Raw genomic sequence first — 19,029 nt, forward strand, 5'->3', positions numbered from 1 at the left:
ACCCATCTGACCAAATCAACCATTGTGACGATCATCGACAATCGATCATAGTCCTTCGTCAATCAACCCAAGGTGTTCCATCAATTTCAATCCTTTGATAGCAAAATCAAAATCATCTGATACCAAATAACGAAACTGATTTTGACCATCGATTGTTTTCAATCCTTCAAAATCAAACAATCTACCCATTCGATTTCCAGATTTCTCAAGCATTCGACTTCCAAATCATCAAACGAATTCAACTTGAAATCCAAATCAACTGTAACAACGTAAATTTTCAAAACAATTTTTCATTTCTTTAAAACATAATTTCATTCAACACAAACCTTAAAATCCAATGTAACATGGTCATAATACAAAACATATCAATCCCAAGACCAATCATATTCAAATCCGCCTGTGTGTGTACGAGTCATGCGGACGCCTTCCCACAGTCCTCACTAGTACCTGAAACACATTACACATAAACACTGTAAGCAATAAGCTTAGTGAGTTCCCCAAAATACCACTTACATACACACGCCTTTCCAGGCCATACTCCACACGACCTTCCGGTCGATGTGTCTCAGGGGACTTCCGTCCCAACCCGGTAAACCTTCCGGTCCTACCCGTGTCGACCTTCCGGTCCATAACTCCCTGACCTTCCGGTCCATAGCATAATGCCTTTCGGCCCATATCATAATGCCTTTCGGCCCATATCAAGCATAGCATACATATCACATACATAATGGATACGAAACAGGCAACTCATAGCATACAATGCATATATCTCATAGCATACCAGACCTTCCGGTCACACATAGGTACCCTTCCAGGTACAGTATAGTGAGAAGACTCACCTCAGCTGTCTGGGTAAATCTCTGACTCGGTAGAAATACGATCTTGCCTCCGCCTAATCACATAGAGCAAATATCCACATAAATATATCTCTCAGGACTAGACTCACCCCTCTCTTGGCACCCTCAGAAGGGCAAAAGACCATTTTACCCCTCTTTGACTCAAAGCCCACAATGTTGACCAAATCCTAGAAGTCAACAAAAGTCAACGGTCAAACTTTGACCCGACTCGTCGAATGCACTTGGACGACTCAGCGAGTCTGCACGTGTCTACTAACTCTTTAGTCTCGCTTGGCACGTCGAGTTCCTCCCCTTGCTCGATGAGTCACACCTGGCATGAATCGCGGGGCCACCCCGACTCAACTCGTCGACTCTCAAGATCAACTCGGCGAGTTCCGCTTTGAACTCCAGTCCTCTAATCCCCCTTGACTCACTGAGTTATTCACTCAACTCGGCAAGTCCACTCACTGAGTGATTCACGGGAAACCCTAACCCTACTCGTCGAGTCTGCCCTTGCACTCAGTGAGTTCATGCCATGCACAAACTCAAATGTCCTCCTGAGGTCAGATCTGTTCCTTGAATCCATAGATCTGACCTTCCTAAGCCTGATAAACACGTAAAGTTCGAATCTTGACACTCATGGGACGTCTAGGAGGCTTCACTTGATGATTTAGCCCTAAAAGTAACATCCTTAGCTCAACACCTCCATATCTCAACATAAAGTAAGCTGAGATAAGCTCTATAGACCACTATGGGTCCAGATCTAAAGTATCAAAGTGAATAGGGCCATATCCTCACAATCTTCTTCCAATAAAGGTCATAAAACTCTACATCTATGGATTCCTTCCACAAAACAGATAAAGGGGCGATATAATACCTCAAAGATGAAGTCTCTTGCTCGAAATCCACAGATGCACAACCTCCTTGGTCTCCTCTAAGCTGGAAACACCTCCTTCTTGCAAAAATCAACCACAAAGATCAAGAAATGGCTCCTATCCTCTCACAAACGCTCTAGATCCTTTAGGGTTTCTCTCTGGGGTTTGGTAGCCGCAAATGACGGCCCTAAGGGCCTTTAAATAGGTCCCAAACCCAGGAAATTAGGGTTTCATTAAACAGCGTGGACTCGCCGAGTCCACCTCATGAACTCGTCGAGTCCGGGCGTGAACCTGGATAAGAATCCGCGACCCTACTCGACGATTCTAAGCACCAACTCGCCGAGTCCCCTCACAACCTCCAAAAATAAAAGAATAAAATACTATACCTGGGAATCCGGATGTTACAATTCTCCCCCACTAGAATCAGACTTCTCCCTCGAAGTCTTACTCTGCAAACAATTCGAGATGTTGCTCCCGCATCACTCGCTCCGGTTCCCAAGTCAACTCTGACCCTTTCCGATGCTGCCACTGGACCTGCACCAGAGGCACCTCCTTGTTCCTCAGAAACTTGATCTTCCGATCCCTGATCGCCACCGGTCTCTCAACATAGTTCAGGATCGCCTCCACCTGAATATCCTCTAATGGAACCACTGCCGACTCGTCGGCTATACACTTTCTCAGCTGCGACACGTGGAATGTGTCATGAACCTGACCCAACTCCGTAGGTAGCTCCAACCGGTAGGCTACCCTTCCTACTCTCGCAATCACCCTAAAAGGACCAATATATTGGGGCCCCATCTTGCCCCTCTTCCTGAATCGGATCACTCCTTTCCAAGGAGTGACCTTCAGGAGCACGAAGTCGCCGACCTGAAATTCGAGCTCGGAACGGCGCCTGTTGATGCGTGTAAACTCAACTAGTTTTAAACCTACTTTTAATTATAAAATAAATACACAAAGGCAGTGGACCTATCAATTGTGGTATAGCTAAATAAGTAGGGTATCAAACACAGGGAATGGTAAACTAAAACTAAAAACTAATTCTATCTAAATTAATTAATACGTATGGGTTTTCTCTAGTTTTACAAGACTAGAAACTTACTAACTATCACTTAATCTAAAAGCTAGAAAAGCAAAGAATTAACTAGATTCAATAATGGGAAGGACTTCTGTTTAGTTAAAATCAATTGATCCTATGGTTGATATTATGGTAATAGTGCAATGGATTAACTCTTTTGTTGGTTACCGACTCAAGTGATTAGCTTCGCATTCGCTACACTAACCCTTAGTGAACAAACTAACTCAAACAGTGATCAGTTGTCTAATTTAATTAAATTCACTAGATTAATTATTCGGGTTAACTTAGACTTGCAATAGTTAACTAATTTGGTTCTTTAGTTAACTTCTTGTTGATGGTCATCACACAAGCTCACACATGAATTTACCTAATTTTCTTATTAATTCTAGTTTCATGTTCATTAATCCTAAACATATGATAAAGTGGTCACATAAACATATGTGGTTGATAATCAAAAGATGTTCATACTATTTAATTACCTTCCTATTAACAGAAAATTAATTATCATTCACACACAAGGTTCTTTAGCAAGCTAAAACTAACAAAAATCACCAATACTGAATTAATCCTACCAATAATCAAACCATAGTCTTAATTTTGTATCCCCAAACAGAAGTTTAAGAGTTTTAGCTCATGATTGAGGTAATAAACAGCAAATAAACGAATTCTAATTGTCTAGCCATAATTGAAAAAAAGATTAAGTAGAATGATGAGAATTTGCCTCAAATCTCCTTCCAATTGGATTCTAGGTTGTATCTTTGTTCTCTAGAGTTTTTCTGGCTCTTCAATCGCAGCTAATCTCTCCAGAAGGGTTCCAGAATTAATAATTTTGATCTGAGAAGTTATATTTATAGATGCGAAATGACTCGTCGAGTCCATTGCCGACTCGCCGAGTCCATCTCTTAATCCCCGTATACGATAAGTCTCAGAATCTTTATCTTCTTGAATATTCGATCGGACTTGCCGAGTAGACGACCCTACTCGCCGAGTAGGTGTTGTTTTTGGTGTTTTTCTTCTTTGTTTAACTCCCGAGCTCCCAACCGCTTCTCATGCTTCCTTTTTCTTCCAAGCTTCACTTTTGGACTGAAAACATAATTCAAACACTTTTAAGTATCTTTTGTCCATGATATGCGATAATTTAGCTAATAAATGATAAAAATCTATACTTATTATGAGGCTAAATATGCAAATATCAAAATACCCCACACTTGAGTTTTGCTTGCCCCGAAGCAAAACTGAATTTTAGCATATTAGAATCACATATGACAACTCCAATCTAACCCAGCCATTATGCTAAGACCGCAACGCATGCATTTGTTTCTAAAAATTTTCCTAAATACCCCCCATACTCCAAATACTCACAATCCTCATAAACATTCGTCCACTTATCCTGAACAATGCTCATTTTATGCATCCCTCCGAATCCATCCGCAGAAAACCTCCTATCCTCAAGGTATTTTTAGTTGAGAAACCCAAGCATACATAATCTAGAATTACAATTTATGATACCACTATGGAGCTCTTTTAAATTCTTCAATTCCTTGATAATTTGATCTTTGATTTCTTTGAATTCACCACCTTGTTTGATTTGATTTCTGGTATCTTCAACTTTTTGAATTTCTTGGAATTTGGATCTTTTGATCTTCACTTTAATTTCTCCAAAATTCTCCAAACTTTTCTTGCAATTCTCTCTCTCTTTTTTGAACATGTACCTCACTTTTTTTCACTCAAAATCCTACATGCTTAAGCAGGGGCACTTAACCTCAACCTTTATTGGCTAACGATAATAATTTTCCTGGTTACATTTCTGGTACATGATGCTAAACATATTGCATCCTTAGGGCTAAGCAAGGTCGTGTTTTTGTCCCATGATTTCACTGGAATAAGGAAGCCACAAATGCACTAGAACGTATATAGGCTCAACTAAACATTTGGGTTTTCATACAACTATCAACATAACTCTAACATGGAATCATAATTACTTTTTACCAAAATTTCCTAAATTAATCCCTAAGTCACATTTTTGGTATGCAAAATTTTAAAAATTAACCTATATTAGGACATTAGGACTCTACATTTACTAAGACGACATCAACCCCCTACCCCACACTTAATTTATGCAATGTCCCCATTGCATGTTATGCATTATAAAGAACAATAAAATAAAAAGGGAATTGGAACAAACTCCTCTGGGATAGTAGTTGCGAGGTTGAACTTCTTCATTCTTTAACTCCATCTTCAATTGAATTTAGACATGGAAATGACTCATCCACATCTTGGGCATCAAATCACATGTAGGCAGCTCCAAATATGCAGGAAAAATAGTGTAGGGTCTTCAATTATCGATCGGGAAGAATAAATGGTCAAGTGGTATGTTCAACAGCATCGAATCAGCAGTCTTCTTGGTATAAAAATGAGTGACTCATTGAGTCATATAAACGACTTGTCGAGTATAGTCGCGGACAGCTTCGAAAGTGCGAAAATACAAAGCGACTCGTCGAGTCAGTTAAGTGCACTCGGCGAGTAGATCGCTGGGTGGAAAATTTTATATTCTGCATTTGTTCCAGCTTTTGATAAATCTTCAAAACTTCACAAAACCTCTAAAATTATTCACTCATGTCCCTTAGGACCGGACTCGACACCTTAACTCTAAACTCCGCCCTTTCTTAACTCTTTTCCACTCTTTATTTTTTTCTTTCTCTCTCAAACTCTAGACCCTTTATGCAAGGATTCCTAATCCAAAATCTGAAAGTCATCAAGGCAAATGAAACATCAAGCATAAAAACAAAAGTCTTAATTAAAAATTCAAACACACCAAACAAAACAAAAATAAATTAAAAATTGTTCTATAAAACATAAAAAAAAAAAAAAAAAAAACTAATCATCTTCTTCCTCATCATGATCATGCGCAGCTCCACTTCCACTAGCCCCACTCCGTCTTGCATTAATCACCTCATCCCAAGAGGGAATGTATGGGAAGTTACCCCCATCAATGTGCGGAATATGGAAATGGTCAAAAAGCCGCACGTGAGATTCATTGCTAAAATTGATACCCCTCGCCATTTGATCTTGCAACCGCCTCATCTCAACATTGTACCAATCCATTGGTACTTCATCATTGTCCATCGGAATCACCGGCGGTTCCTCCTCCACGTCTCGCTCTCGTCTCGATCGAACCCTCCTTCCCGGCACCTCGGGACCGACCACCGGATCATCATGCAGGATAGCATAATGACCACCACCATAATCCTCAATAATTCTTGCCCTCTGAAAAAGAATGAGATTAAAGGGAGGGGCAGGAATCATCATCATCAAATTCCATGCACCACGGGTCATCAACCCAAATGAGTTGGCTAGCCGGGTCACGAACATGCCACCATTAATTTTGGAGGTTTTGCGATCCTTGACCGCACCCTCCGACAAATAAGAAGCCAAACACCACGGAATGTTGCAAAAGGTGTCGGGTGTGATGATACTCCAAAGATAAAAGACATCAAGGTTGGACACCTTGTCGTCGTCCTTCCTTTGATTGATGGTGGTGGAGATAAGGCGGTGAATGAGACGGTGTGTGGGTGACCTAATACTTCTTTCTTGGGCCGACTTCGGAATGTATAATTTGTTGGCGATTGTGTTCCACCAACCCGTAATCATAACACCATCAGGAAACACCTTATGAGAGTGTTCCAAAAAGGTGCGAAAGATAGCAGTCGAGACCAATGGTCAGTCGTAAATCCCCAACCGACATGCAAGATCAATAACGGAGCATTGTTGGAACTCGCCCCCGAGGCAAAAACTGAAACTCGCAGGGTGGTAGCAATCGTCTCCTCCACGGAAAGATACCGTGGAGGAAAATTTCCAGCAAAGTTCTCTATACACCGGTTCTTGAATTCTAAAAACCCGGCTCCACCCATCACAAATCATTGTCTCCCCCTCGTACGTAAATTCCTTCAAAAGGTAGGGCGCCAACTCTTCTTCATATCAGACATTCTGCAACCAATCCCAATCAACCCTGTTAGGTACATAAATCTCCTTCTTCCTGACCTCAGCTAGCTTCTTCTTCCATCATGTCATTGTTGAAGCAGATTCAATTCGAGGGAAATTCAACCAAGGAAAATCTCCTTGGTGTCCACTTGAGCTTTGTCCTCTGTGAAACATTGTCCCTGAAAAACAAAGAACACACAACCCAGAAAACACAAAAAATCATTAAAACAGATTACATCTGGGTCCCCGACTGGACTCGTCAAGTCCATGAACGACTCGGCGAGTTGTATGAACTGCTCGAGTCAGTCGACGAGTCAATCGAAATTCGACCATGAAAACTCAAAATTTCTTCAAGGGTTTTGTCCAGGGACGTTCCTAAAATGTATTAGGTTAAGAATAACTACCCAAAACAACATAATTGATGTAAAATCACAACCCTAAAAATTCACTAAATTTCAAAATCGGGTATTGTATGAAATTGACACCTTAGAACATCTAAAAATCATGGCTTTAACATAATTAAGAAAGAAATTAAGTACCTTTGGTGATAAAATTCGAAAATATTGAAGAAAGAGTGAAGACTTTGGTGAATGCTTGAGAGAGAAAGCAAATGGGGGCGCACGGCGAGTATGAAGTGATATTATCTCATTAGGGTTAAAAACCCTAGTTTTACTAGATGTAAAAATTAATTATTAAAATTTTTTCTGTAAATAAAATCGACTCGTTGAGTCAAGGTCAGACTCGGCGAGTCTGGTCGTGATTTTTAAACTCATCTGGAATCTGAAGCGACTCGTCGAGTCAGGGTCAGACTCGGCGAGTCAATTGCAAACAATTCAGAAATTATATCATTTTGTCATTCATTTAAAAGAGAAAATTCATTCCACCCCACACTTAGCCCATACGCACTCTCAAGCAATCATGTTTGATGATTTAGAAGATGAAAATAAAATCCTAAAAACGAAAATCAAACAAAACTAAAACGAAAAAGATGAAAGAAAGCAAACTCTAATAACGGGTTGCCTCCAGCCAAGCGCTTCTTTTTAAGGAGTCGTTAGCTGGACTCCTTCCCATCTACGTTTCTTCATTTTCCTGCATCGGGAATGCACGCCTAATCTTTTTTGGTTTGTACTTCGTCTTGTAAGTGAGTATCTTCTTCTTGTAAGCCCATCTCAATTCTTCTCTCCTCTTTCTCATAGCATCATCTTCAGCTACATGGCTTTCCTTTTTCCTCACCTTCTTCTTCTTTACCCCATTCTCTTGCACCCTATTTTGCACTTCCTTTTCCTTAAATTGAATTACTTCATGGTTGGTGAAGACTCGGGCTCGAGGCTTGGTAATGAATGGGTGATCAGCATCATCTTTCCTAACCCTTACATTTTCCTCTTCTTCAAAGCTTTCCTCCTCTTCAAGTGGATTATCTTCATCATTTTGCATTATTGTATCGAGGCATGCTACATGAACGTGTTGAAGATCACCATCCATTCCTCCTTCTGCTGCTTGATCTTCTAAAGAACTAGGGAAAATCTTCATGTCCAGAACATGCAGAGAGCTGGTAACAAACATATCAAAATCGTCCAAGTTGCTGGGATTTTCGAATGGACTCGTCGAGTCCACGAAAGCGACTCGGCCAGTCGGATCATATTCCTCACATCCCACTGTGTTCTCTGAATCGGTTCCATTCAGCAGCTTCTCTATCTCCTCCAAGTCTTTTTCAACATCATCATTCCCTCCAGCAGATAGCAAAAACTTACTTGGATCTTCTTCTTGCAAGAGTGCAAGTTCTTTTTGTAGTATCTCATCATCCAAATCAATGAATGAGATCTCTTCTTTTCTTCCTTCTTCTTGCTTGATCTCTGGTAAAGCTTTAAACACCGCTGACTCATCTCCTACCCTCAACGTTAGTGTGGACTCGCATACATCTATCAATGCGCATGTGGTGTTCAAAAATGATCTCCCCAAAATAATTGGAATTTCGAGGTCTTCTTCCATATCAAGTACCACAAAGTCCACGGGGAATATAAATTTATCTACCTTGATGAGGAGATCTTCATAAACACCTCTTAGATGAATAGTCGTCTTGTCCGCCAAATGGATCTTCATATTCACAGGCCTTGGCTCCGGTAAATGCAGCTTCTAGAAGAAAGAGAAGGGCATTAAGTTGATACTTGCACCCGAATCGGTCAACGCTTGAGTAGCAAGTACATTTCCAAATTGGCAAGGAATTATGATGCTCCCCGGATCGCCCTTCTTTTCTGGTAGCTCACTCAATACTATCTCCGCAAATTCAGCTAAATCTTTTCTAGCAGAAAAGAGACCCTTCAGCAAGTTAAAATACTTGGGCGTTTGAAGAATTGTTTCTACAAATGGAACGTTGACTTGAAGGGCTCGAACATGCTCCATGAAAGCTCTATACGCTCTAACCTTTTCAGTAGGTATGGCTCTGATTGGGAATGCCAAAGGAGGATTGTAAGGCTTTGAGGGAATAACAGTTTTGTCATCATTGCACGGAATCGTCGAGTCCATTAGAGGGAGTCGGCGATTCTAGTCGGGTTTAGCTGGAGCCGACTCTTCTGCCTTTTCTGTATTCACCTTGGAGATCTTCTGTGCACGTGTGAAAATTTTTTCATAGCTGGAAGTCACAACGTTCACATTCTCCATTCTCAGATTATTCTCGGTTTTACTCGGAAGTTCTCCCAGTCTTCTCTCGTTCACTTGATGTGAAAGTTGTCCTAGCTGTTTCTCAATATTGGGAATAGATGCTTGCTGATTCCTTAGCATATTTCTGGTCTCTTGTATTGCAGCATCATGATCATTGTGTCTTTTTTCGGATGCGGCTATGAACATTTCTTCTAAATCGGCTTTCTTTTCCATAACCGGTTCTTCCTTTTGATAAAATCCCCTTTCTTTCTACTTGTATTTCTCCTCCTTAGCCTTCTTGTGTTCTTCATACGGGAGCCATTCCTTCTTCGGTTTCCGCCAATTCTCATCGTATCGATCGCCGCTTGAGTAGAACACTTGAGCTTTCTTGTTTCCATTTTCATCCAAGTCACAATCCTTCATGAGATGAGGCCCTCTACAGTTCTCGCATCCAACTCGAATAACATGGATTGTTTGATCCATTTTTGTCATTCTTCTATCTAAACTATCGAGCTTAGCCATCATCGCCGCCATGCCGTCATTGGCCGAGTTCGCTACCCCCCGACTTACTTCATTTCTTGGGTTGTGGTATTCTCTAGAATGTTTAGAGAATTCTACTATTAATTCCTTGATTAACGGAGGTGGCTTCTTCATGAGCGGGCCTTGCGAGTCGAGCAATTGCCTTGTGGTGACATTGACTCCATCATAGAAGATGGAGACCTCTTGTTGGCTATTAAGGTCATGGTGTGGGCAATTTCTAAGAAGACCTTTGTACCTTTCCCAAGCCTCATAAAGAGATTCTCCGGGTTGTTGCTCGAAGTTGGCAATGGCTTTCTTCAACTTGACTATTTTGGAAGGCGGGCAAAAGTGGTCTATGAACTCTTCTTTCATCTTAGCCCATGTGGCGACCGACCCGGGAGGAAGTGACTTGAGCCAATCCTTTGCAACACCCTTGAATGTGACTGGAAGCATGCGAAGTAGCTGGGTCTCGCGTGGCACATTTGGTACATTGAAGTAGTCATCCACATCATTTACTTCATCCAAGTGCTTGTAGGCATCTTCGTGGTCTTTTCCATAGAAGGGAATCTCCTTGAGTTGGGTGAGGATATGAACCTTTTGCTCGAAAGTAGCGGTTGCGGGAATTGCGGGCTGCACAAGTCCCGGGCCAGTGTCATCGCGCATCCTCTTCTTCCATTTCCCCATGGGGACTTCATCGATATTAGCCATAGTGATAGCTAAATCGGATTCGTGCTCATATGTAGGTTCTTCTTCATCCTCGGTCTCGTACTCGGTGTCTTCTTTAATTGGGTCTTCGATTGTCAAAGAGGCGTTGGATGCTCCTGATTTGATGCTCCTCTTCTTGCTGAAAACGGACTTGAGGTTCTTTAGTGGCGAATTCTTTGGAGAAGCGGATTCTCCAACGGCTTTTCCTTTGCTCCTCCTTAATGCGGATTCCGGGTCTTCGAGAGGAGGGACCAGAGGTGTATCAGATCCTCGGGTCATGAAACAACTGTAAACAAAACAAAACACGCTTAAAAAGAACAAAAAAAATAAAATAAAAATTAAAACTGTGAACAGCGATGGACTCACCGAATTGTCACGAGTGCACTCGGCGAGTACAAGGAAAAAACAGAAAAACTTTTTAATTACTTATTAAAACGGATTTTTATTAAAACTTATCCTAATTACTAGACTACCTAAGAATTAACTCTGTGTAAGATAAATCTCACACAAAGGATCGATAAAAATAGAATTTAGTGCTAATTTAGAACTGTTCCCCGGCAACGGTGCCAAAAACTTGATGTGTGTAAACTCAACTAGTTTTAAACCTACTTTTAATTATCAAATAAACACACAAAGGCGGTTGACCTATCAATTGTGGTATAGCTAAATAAGTAGAGTATCAAACACAAGGAACGGTAAATTAAAACTAAAAACTAATTCTATCTAAATTAATTAATAAGTAGGGGTTTTCTCTAGTTTTACAAGACTAGAAATTTACTAACTATCACTTAATTTAAAAGCTAGAAAAGCAAAGAATTAACTAGATTCAATAATGGGAAGGACTTCTGTTTAGTTCAACTCAATTGATCCTATGGTTGATATTATGGTAATAGTGCAATGGATTAACTCTTTTGTTGGCTACCGACTCAAGTGATTAGCTTCGCGTTCGCTACACTAACCCTTATTGAACAAACTAACTCAAACAGTGATCAGTTGTCTAATTTAATTAAATTCACTAGATTAATTATTCGGGTTAATTTAGACTTGCAATAGTTAACTAATTTGGTTCTTTAGTTAACTTCTTGTTGATGGTCATCACACAAGCTCACACATGAATTTACCTAATTTTCTTATTAATTCTAGTTTCATGTTCATTAATCCTAGACATATGATAAAGTGATCACATAAACATATGAGGTTGATAATCAAAAGATGTTCATACTATTTAATTACCTTCCTATTAATAGAAAATTAATTATCATTCACACACAAGGTTCTTTAGCAAGCTAAAACTAACAAAAATCACCAATATTGAATTAATCCTACCAATAATCAAACCATAGTCTCAATTTTGTATCCCCAAACAGAAGTTTAAGAGTTTTAGCTCATGATTGAGGTAATAAACAACAAATAAACGAATTCCAATTGTCTAGCGATAATGGAAAACAAAAGATTAAGTAGAATGATGAGAATTTGCCTCAAATCTCCTTAGGAATTGGATTCTAGGTTGTATCTTCGCTCTCTAGGGTTTTTTTGGCTCTTCAATCGCAGCTAATCTCTCTAGAAGGGTTCCACAATTAATAATTTCGATCTGAGAAGTTATATTTATAGATGTGAAACGACTCGTCGAGTCCATTGCCGAGTCGCCGAGTCCATCTCTTAATCCCCGTATATGATAAGTCTTGGAATCTTTATCTTCTCGAATATTCGATCGGACTCGCCGAGTAGACGACCCTACTCGCCGAGTAGGTGTTGTTTTTGGTGTTTTTCTTCTTTGTTTAATTCCCGAGCTCCCAACCGCTTCTCATGCTTCCTTTTGCTTCCGAGCTTCACTTTTGGACTGAAAACATAATTCAAACACTTTTAAGTATCTTTTGTCCATGATATGCGATAATTTAGCTAATAAATAATAAAAATCTATACTTATTATGAGGCTAAATATGCAAATATCACCTGTCCGCATAACTCTTCTGGCGACTCTGAGCAGTCAACAACCTCTGTCTGACCTGCTGTATTTGCTCTGTCGTCTGAAGCACGATCTATGTACTACCCATCACACGCTTCCCTACCTCTCCCCAGCAAATGGGGGTCCGACACCTCCTTCCATACAACAGCTCAAAGGGTGGCATACCAATGCTCGAATGATAACTGTTGTTGTTGGAAAACTCCGCCAAGGGAAAGTATGTGTTCGAACTCTCGCCAAAATCCAACACACATGCTCGGAGCATGTCCTCGAGCATGTGAATCATCCGTGCACTCTGCCCATCAGTCTGTGGGTGGTATGCGGTACTAAAATGCAGCCTCGTACCCAATTCCTCATGAAATTTCTTCTAGAATCTGGAAGTGAAACGCACATCTCGATATGAGACAATCGAGATCGGCACCCCATGCCGCGATACCACCTCCCTTACGTATATCTCTGCCAACCTCTCCGCGGAAGAGCTCTCACTGATAGCAAGGAAATGAGCGCTCTTCGTCAACCTGTCCACAATCACCCAAATTGCATCGACACCTCTCGCAGTCCTCGACAATTTGGTGATGAAATCCATGGTAATCTGTTCCCATTTCCACTCGGGAATGTCTAATGGCTGCAGCTTACCATGTGGACGCTGGTGCTCGGCCTTAACCCAGCGACAGGTCAAGCATCTCTCTACAAACCATGCGACATCCCTCTTCATACATAGCCACCAATACTCCCTTTTCAGGTCCAAATACATCTTAGTGGCCCCGGGATGGATCGAGAAATTAGATTGATGAGCCTCTTCCATCAAAATGGTATGCGTACCGCCCACAAACGGTACCCATATCCGACCCTGAAATTTCATAAGTCCTCGACTATCGGTAACGAACTCTGATACTTGCCTGATCACCTGCTCCCTTTTGCGGTTCTTCGGTCTCACGACCTCCGCCTGGGCCCCCTGAATGGTGTCCAACACTGGAGTCATCACTGTCAACCTCAAACAAACATCTCGTATAGGGGCGTTCTCTGCCCTACGGCTCAAGGCATCGGCTACAACATTAGCCTTGCCCGGGCGATACAGGATCTCACAATCATAATCCTTTACCACATCCAACCATCTCCTCCGGCGCATATTCAGGTTGGGCTGATCCATCAAGTACTTTAAACTCTTGTGGTCCGTGTATATGGTACACCGAACCCTATACAGATAGTGACGCTAGATCTTGAGGGCGAACACCACAACCCCCAGCTCCAGGTCGTGGGTGGGATACCTCAACTCATGAGGCTTCAGTTGCCTCGATGCATTGGCTATCACATGCCCCCTCTGCATAAGCACTGCTCCCAACCCGGATATCGATGCATCACAGTACACCACAAAATCCTCCATCCTTTCCGGGAGTGCCAGCACCGGGGCTTCGCACAACTTCTGGCAAAGTGTCTCAAATGAGGTCTGCTGCTCCGGACCCCAGGAAAAAGCGACACCCTTCCGGGTCAACTTGGTGAGTGGCACGACGATCTTCGAGAAATCCTTAATAAATCTCCGATAATAGCCGGCCAATCCTAGAAAGCTCCTGATCTCGGTGGGCGATCTCGGCACCTCCCACCTCATGACCGCCTCAATCTTAGCCGGATTGACCAATATCCCATTCTGGTTGACAAGATATCCCAAGAATTGGACCTCTTGTAACCAGAAATCACACTTGGAGAATTTGGCATAAAGCCTCTCTGATATCAAAACTCTGAGGATCTCCCTCAAATGCTCCTCATGTTGTTCTCTAGACCTCGAATACACCAAAATATCATCAATGAATACGATCACCGACCGATCTAGCATCGGTCTGCACACCCTGTTCATGAGATCCATGAACGCAACTGGTGCATTGGTGAGCCCAAAAGGCATCACCACGAACTCGTAATGCCCATAACGAGTTATGAATGTTGTCTTCTGAATATCTTCATCCCGAACCCTCATCTGATGATAACCCTACCTCAAGTCTATCTTGGAGAACCAAGACGCCCCCCGCAACTGATTGAACAGATCATTGATCCTCGGCAACGGATAACGGTTCTTGACCGTCAACTTCTTCAACTCCAGGTAATCAATGCACATCCGGTGTGAACCATCCTTTTTCTTGACAAAAAGAATCAGTGCTCCCTAAGGCGAGCTACTTGGTCGAATAAACCCCTTCCCCAGCAGCTCCTGAAGCTGCGAGGATAACTCCTGCATCTCTAGCGGCGCAAGGCGATAAGGTGCCTTGGCGACAAATGCTGCTCTCGGAATCAAATCGATACAGAACTCCACTTCGCTCTTGGGAGGCACACCCGACAATTCCTCGGGGAAAACATCCGGGAACTCGCACACTATCGGAACCTCATCAATCGAACCTGGCCTCCCAGCGGCCAACCGCGTGTCCATCACATAGGCTACAAATCCACTGCAGCCCTGCTGCAAACTCTGCCTCGCCCTGGCAGCCGAGCAAAACGCCGACCCACATCGGGTTCCCTCGCCATACACCGTAAGTACTCCCCCACTAGGGTCTCGTATTGTCACCAACTGACGCTCGCATTCTATAACCGCTCCGAATCGGCTCAACAAATCCATGCCTACTATAACACACACGTCCTGCATCGCAATCGGAACTAGATCTATCGGGAACTCCACACCGAAGATCTCAAGAATACATCCTCGAATCATATCCGTAGCATACACTGCTTTCTCGTCAGCTATGGAAACTCGCAGAGGTCGACTTACCGCCTCTCGACGGATACTAATGTGCTGACTAAATGCCAAAGAAACAAATGACCGACTCGCACCCGAGTCAAATAACACCAAAGCAGGTACATAACTCACAAGAAAAGTACCAGCCACAACATCGGGCGCTACGCGGACCTCCTCCGCAGTCAATTAGAAAGCTCTCCCACGAGCCTTTGGAGCCTCGGCCTTCACTGGTCGAACCTCGGTAACCCTAGCAGCAGGTGCAGATGCCTGATGCAACTGTGGACACTCGACCTTCTGGTGGCCAGTCTGGTTGCAATGAAAGCAAACCATAAATCCCTTGGGGCAATCCTTGGCGATATGCCCCTCCTTGCCACATTTGTAGCAAGCACCCGATTGACAGGCCCCCTCATGACCCTTGCTGCACTTTCCGCAAGTGCGACCCTTCTAGCCTCCAGTCCTCGAATCAGCGGACTTGGTCCGCTTGGCTGCCGGCTGAGACTAAGCCGGTCGCCGATCCATCCTCTGAGACTCAGCCTCCTCCCTGGCCTGAGTCTCCAACTTATTCTCCCTCTTCCAGGCATTTGCCTGGAGCTCAGCAAATGTCCGGTACGTCGAGTTCGACACGAACTCCCGAATATCCCTCCTGATAATGCCCAAATACCGGCTCATTCGTGCCTACTCAGTAGACACATGCTCAGGGCAGAATATTTCCCTCTCATGAAACTTCCGGGTGACCACAGTAACCGAATCATTACCCTGCTTGAGGGTCAAGAACTCCTGAGCCAACCGTTCCCTCTCCACCGGGGAAACATACTCATCTCTGAACATGGTGGTGAACCTCTCCTAGGTCACCGCTGAAATCTCTGCAAGAGTGAAGCTCGCCGTCACGAATTTCCACCAATCCTTCGCTCCAAAGCGAAGCTGGTTCAAAGAGAACCGTACCCTCAGATGCTCCGGACATGAACACGTATAGAAGCATCCCTCAATATCAGCAATCCATCTCATCGCAGCGATCGGATCCTGCGTCCCATCAAACTCAGGTGGCTTCGTGTTGCTGAACTCCCAGAATAACAACGAGTCACCTCCCTAAGGCCTGGCAGCAGCCATAGCTGCTCTAGCTGCAGCGACTGCAGCCTCAGTCACCGCGGCGTACCGCTCATCGAATGTCTCAATCAGTGTGGTCAACATCTCCGGAATCTCATCCCTGATCGCCGCAACCACCTCATCGTGGATCATCTGACGAAGCTCCTCGTCACTCACACCGCTCGCCTCAGGTCTGTGGCGTGTCCCAACCATGATGTCTCTGAAATATAACACAACAATATCAAAGACTCATTCGAGCATGCTCGCGCTTGATAACTCAACCCTACTTGTTCCTTCGTATCCAAAGGATACTTACTTAGAATGCGCACTGCTCCGGTGTCTTCGGTAGTACGGGCCCTTATACTACCATCTACACCGCATCAGTATTCACCCTAAGTCCTCCTCCTTGGATCCCAGATCACAAGTACTCTATATCTCACTGGCATAGCCTACCCTTCGGTAGACCTCTTATTAGCCCCTCACTACTACCTACTCGCTCTCAAGCATCACATAGCAGCACAATCCTTCCTAGGCTAAGGCATCACAAAATCAGGCCACTCTAGTCCTAATATGAATACCTAGCCAACTCTAGCATGCATAATATAGCATATAATATCTCATAACACATAACATAAGGGCATTTTGGGGGTTCACCCTTCGGGCATTGGCTGACCGTACACACTGCTCCGCTCTGGTTGTCTCAAAATCTCTTGCTTTTTAGAAAAAATAGTTTTTATCGTTTGAAAATTTTCTCAAATCCTCAGTTTTTGAGTTCAGTTACGCCCGAAGGTGCATCCGAATCCCTCAAACCAAGGCTCTGATACCAACTTGTAACAACGTAAATTTTCAAAACAAATTTTCAATTCTTTAAAACATAATTTCATTCAAGACAAACCATAAAATCCAATGTAACATGGTCATAATACAAAACATATCAATCCCAAGACCAATCATATCCAAATCCGCCTGTGTGTGTACGAGTCATGTCGGCGCCTTCCCACAGTCCTCACTAGTACCTGAAACACATTACACATAAACACTATAAGCAAGAAGCTTAGTGAGTTCCCCAAAATACCACTTACATACATACGCCTTTCCAGGCCATACTCCACACGACCTTCCGGTCCATGTGTCTCAGGGGACTTCCGTCCCAACCCAGTAAACCTTCCGGTCCTACCCGTGTCGACCTTCCGGTCCATAACTCCCTGACCTTCCGGTCCACAGCATAATGCCTTTCGGCCCATATCAAGCATAGCATACATATCACATACATAGCGCATACGAAACAGGCAACTCATAGCATACAATGCATATATCTCATAGCATACCAGACCTTCCGGTCACACATAGGTACCCTTCCAGGTACAGTATAGTGAGAAGACTCACCTCAGCTGTCTGGGTAAATCTCTGACTCGGTAGAAATACGATCTAGCCTCCGCCTAATCACATAGAGCAAATATGCTCATAAATATATCTCTCGGGACTTGACTCAACCCTCTCTTGGCACCCTCAGAAGGGCAAAAGACCATTTTACCCCTCTTTGACTCAAAGGCCACAATGTTGACCAAATCCTAGAAGTCAACAAAATTCAACGGTCAAACTTTGACCCGACTCGTCGAATGCACTTGGACGACTCGGAGAGTCTGCACATGTCCACTAACTCTTTAGTCTCACTTGGCACGTCGAGTTCCTCCCCTTGCTCGACGAGTCACACCTGGCATGAATCGCGGGGCCACCCCGACTCAACTCGTCGACTCTCAAGATCAACTTGGTGAGTTCCGCTTTGAACTCCAGTCCTCTAATCCCCCCTGACTCACTGAGTTATTCACCCAACTCGGCAAGTCCACTCACTGAGTGATTCACGGGAAAACCTAACCCTACTCGTCGATTCTGCCCTTGCACTCGACGAGTTCATGCCATGCACAAACTCAAATGGCCTCCTGAGGTCAGATCTGTTCCTTGAATCCATAGATCTGACCTTCCTAAGCCTGATAAACATGTAAAGTTCGAATCTTGACACTCATGGGACGTCTAGGAGGCTTCACTTGATGATTTAGCCCTAAAAGTAACATCCTTAGCTCAACACCTCCATATCTCAACATAAAGCAAGCTGAGATAAGCTCTATAGACCACTATGGGTCCAGATCTGAAGTATCAAAGTGAATAGGGCCATATCCTCACAATCTTCTTCCAATAAAGGTCATAAAACTCTACATCTATGGATTCCTTCCACAAAACAGATAAAGGGGCGATATAATACCTCAAAGATGAAGTCTCTTGCTCGAAATCCACAGATGCACAACCTCCTTAGTCTCCTCTAAGCTGGAAACACCTCCTTCTTGCAAAAATTAACCACAAAGATCAAGAAATGGCTCCTATCCTCTCACAAACCTCTAGATCCATTAGGGTTTCTCTCTGGGGTTTGGTAGCCGCAAATGACGGCCCTAAGGGCCTTTAAATAGGTCCCAAACCCAGGAAATTAGGGTTTCATTAAACAACATGGACTCGCCGAGTCCACCTCATGAACTCGTCGAGTCCGGCCGTGAACCTGGATAAGAATCCGCGACCCTACTCGGCGATTCTAAGCACCAACTCGCCGAGTCCCCTCACAACCTCCAAAAATAAAAGAATAAAATAAT

General features: G+C 43.2%; 1 non-coding gene across 1 annotated transcript; it reads left to right on the forward strand.

Moving 5' to 3' along the window:
- Positions 1-10,140: 10,140 nt before the first annotated feature.
- Positions 10,141-10,247, forward strand: LOC145071669 (small nucleolar RNA R71). Its single transcript, XR_013690676.1, has one exon. It is a non-coding gene; the product is annotated as a small nucleolar RNA R71 (small nucleolar RNA).
- The last annotated feature ends 8,782 nt before the right edge of the window (positions 10,248-19,029 follow it).

Source organism: Lactuca serriola, chromosome 8 (genome assembly GCF_051521515.1).
Source record: "Lactuca serriola cultivar US96UC23 chromosome 8, Lser_US96UC23_V15, whole genome shotgun sequence".
NCBI classification, from domain to species: domain Eukaryota; kingdom Viridiplantae; phylum Streptophyta; class Magnoliopsida; order Asterales; family Asteraceae; genus Lactuca; species Lactuca serriola.